Genomic DNA, 3,835 nt, shown 5'->3' on the forward strand with positions numbered 1-3,835 from the left:
CAGCTTATGTTGAGAAATAAAGGTTATATTTTTTATTTTTAATCTTTTAATTCTATTTTCCATGAACTTTTGGAAGCCCCCTTTTGTAAACCAAACAGCAAACAAAAAGCTGATGAGGTAGCTGGTAAGAAGTTTTAGTCCGCAGAGATGTGGATGCTGTTTCACAGAGGCCACCTGAGAGTCGGGGGAGAGACGCAGGAGGTAACACTCGCCAGGAGATAATCTTCTCATTACAATTCAGGGCACACAACCCAAGGGTCCATCGACAGGTGGCTGGATAAACAAAATGTGACATGCATTCAGTGCAATATTATTCAGCCTTAAAAAAGACTGAAGCACTGATACATGCTACAAAATGGACACAGAGGAACAAACACTGTATGATTCCACTGATACGCAGTACCTAGAAAAGGCAAATTCATAGAGACAGAAAGTAGAATCGTGGTTACCAGGGGTTGGGGGAAGAGGGGGATGGAGAGTTATTTTTTGTGGGTGCAGTTTCAGTTTGGGAAGATGGACAGAGTGGTAATGGTTGCACAAGGTGAGTAGAGTTAATGCCACTGGATTGTACATTTAAAAATGGTTAAAATGGTAAATTTTATGTTACATATGTTTTATCACAATAACTTCTCAAAAAAAAATTCAGAGCAGTTCATAAAGTCTTCCCACAGCAGCATTCCTGAATCTTAATTGGCCTCAGGGGCATTCACAGAAGGAACTTTTGCAGAGTCAAGAACATATTTGTAGATTTATTTGCACAGGATTACAACTATTATTGGAAGAAGAAAGAGGTGGGGCAAAGGAAATAAAACGGGTAAATCCTATATGTTAAAAACAGAAGAGCTGTTGGCGTGGAGGCTGAGATGTCTCCAAAATGGGTGCAGCAGCACTGGTGAATGCCAGGAGGTGATCGCGGCATGCAGTGAAAGAAGCTTGACAGATCAGACAGGGAGAAGGGCTAGATCAGTCAGTCACCAGGCTGAGATCCAGCGGTGCCTGGGCAAGGAGGATGAGTTGCTCTTTATTTGTTGATTCATTCATTCATTCACTCATTCATTCATTCAACAAATATTTTAAGGACTGAACTCTGACCACTGTTTTTTTGCTCCAAATTCCTTCCTAAGAGGCTTGGACAGAGTCACATCTGCCAACCATGAATTTTGCTTAACACATCACTTTGCCCCAGTGAGTTGCTTTCACAACTTAGCTCTGGCATAACACCACATGGTGATTAGCAGACTTCTTAACCATGTTAAAGTTAAACTGAAATGTTTCTTCCTGCTGACTCCAAGTTGCTAGACAAAGCCTTGCTTCTTTAATCAATTGCAAATTAAAGACTCTCTGAATCCATCTATGACCTGTAAGCCTCTGCTTCAAGATATCTCACCTTTTGGGGCCAAACCAATATATAACTTCCATGTGTTACAACTTTGCCTGTAACTCTTGCTTCCCAAGAGAGTCAGCCTGTCCTTTGAAACTTTGAAGCCAGGCATTGACTTTTCCTCTTTATCTAAGAAAGAAGCTAGATGTTATTTTCTTCCAATCAGAGGCTATTTCATCTACATTGAAAGTCTGTTGTTTAGTGAGGCCACCTTCATCAATTTCTTAGCTAGATCTTCTGGATAACTTGCTGCAGTTTCTACATCAGCACTTGCTGCTTCACCTTGCACTTTTATGTTATGGAGATGGCTTCGTTCCTTAAACCTTGTGAACCAACCTCTGCTAGCTTCAGACTTTTCTTCTACAGCTTCCTCACTTCTCTCAGCCTTCATGGAGTGGAAGAGAATTAGGGCTTTACTCTGTATTGGGCTTTAACATAAGGGAATGTCGTGGCTGATCTGGTCTACCTAGACCACTCAATCTCTGTCCATATCAGCAATAAGGCTGTTTCACTTACCATTCGTGTGGTCACTGCAGTAGTGTTTTTAATTTCCTTCAAGAGCTTTTCATTGGCGTTCACAACTTAGCTAATGGTTCGGCACAAGAGGCCGGGCTTTCAGCCTATCTCAGCTTTGGACATGCCCTCTTCACTAAAATGAATCCTGTCTAGTTTTTGGTTTTAAGTGAGAAATGTGCAACTCTTCCTTTCACTTGAACACTCATAGGCCATTGTAGGGCATTAGTTGGCCTAATATAAGTATTGTTGTGTCTCAGGGAATAGGGATGCCTGAAGAGCAGGAGAGAGATGGGGCAAGGGTTGGTTAGTGGAGCAGTCAGGACACACATAACGTAACAATTAAGGTTGCTATCTCACGTGGGCAAGCTTTGTGGTGCCCCCAAACAAGTGCAATACTGATAGCACTGATCACAGATCACCATAACAGTTATAATAACAAGGAGAAAGTTTGAAATATTGTGAGAATTAGCAAAGTGTGATACAGAGACAGGAAATGAGCACATGCTGTTGGAAAAATGGTACCCACAGACTTACTCAATGCAGGGTTGTCACAGACCTTCAATTTGTAAAAAAAACCTGAAGTGCAATAAAAGAGCACAATAAGACAAGGTACGCCTGCATCACTCTGGCACATTCATCGCAACTCACCTACCAGTGTACCTATACTGCTACCTATACTGGCACATTGTGATGATCTAAAGTCTATATTTTATTCAGATTTCCTTAGTTTTTACCTAATGTCCTTTTCCTTTTTCCAGATCCCATCCAGACACGACCTGACATTGGGTCATCGTGTCTTCTTAGGCTCCTCTAGCCTGTGACAGTCTCTCAGCCTTTCCTTGTTCTTGGAGACCTTGACAGTTTTTATTTTATTTTATTTTATTTTTATTTTTTATTTATTATTCCAGGGTTTTGTGAGGGTACAAACATTATAGCTACACTTTATGTCTTTGCCTCACCCAAATGCAGGTAAAAGGCAGGCCCTTCCCTCCCTTTAGTGCTCCCCGTGTACTTTAGTTGTAGATTTGCCCCCGCAGAGACCTTGACAGTTTTGAAGAGTACTGGTCAGGTGCTCTGTAGCTTGTTCCTCATTTTCCATTTGTCTGGTGGTGTTACCATGGTTAGACTGAGGCTATAGGTTTTGGGAGGAAGACCACAGCGATGATGTCTTTTCTCACTTTCTTGCGAATGGATACCCACTAGCCCAAAAGACTATTCTTTTCTGCACTGAGTTACCTTTGCACCTGTGTAAAAATTTGGCTGTTGACAAGCCTGTGCATCTATTTCTGGACTTAGTATTTTGCTCCATCGATCTACTTGTGAACTATTTGATTACTGTAGCTTTGTAATAAGTCTTGAAATGTGGTGGTGTGAGCCCAACTTTGTTCATTGTTTTTCAAAGTTGTTTTTGCTATTAGAATTCTTTTAAATTTCTATGTGAATTTTAGAACCATTTTTCCAGTTGTACAAAAAATCCTGCTGCTTCGGATTTTGATTGGGATTGTACTGAATTCAGAGATCAAGTTGGGAGAATTGATGTCCTCATTTTGAGTTTTTCAGTTCATGAACATGACATAGCTACTTATTGACGTCTCTCGCCAATGTTTTTAGTTTTCAGTATTTAGTCTTTCACATCTTTTGTCAGATTTATCCCTAAGTATTTCATATTTTTGATGCTATTTAAATGATATTTTTATTCTAATTTTCCGTTGTTTGTTGCTGGTATATAGAAATAAAAGTAAGTTTTAAGCACTAATTTTGTATCTTGCAACTATGTTAAACTTGCTCATTTGTTCTGGAGAATTTTGTAGATTCAGTTGGAAATTCTACATAGATGATAACGTTTTTTTTTTTTTTTTTTTTGAGACAGAGTCTCACTCTTTTGCCCAGGCTAGAGTGCCGTGGTGTCGTCCTAGCTCACAGCAACCTCAAACTCCT

Source organism: Propithecus coquereli, unplaced genomic scaffold, assembly GCF_000956105.1.
Source record: "Propithecus coquereli isolate 6110/MARCELLA unplaced genomic scaffold, Pcoq_1.0 Scaffold605, whole genome shotgun sequence".
Lineage (NCBI taxonomy): Eukaryota > Metazoa > Chordata > Mammalia > Primates > Indriidae > Propithecus > Propithecus coquereli.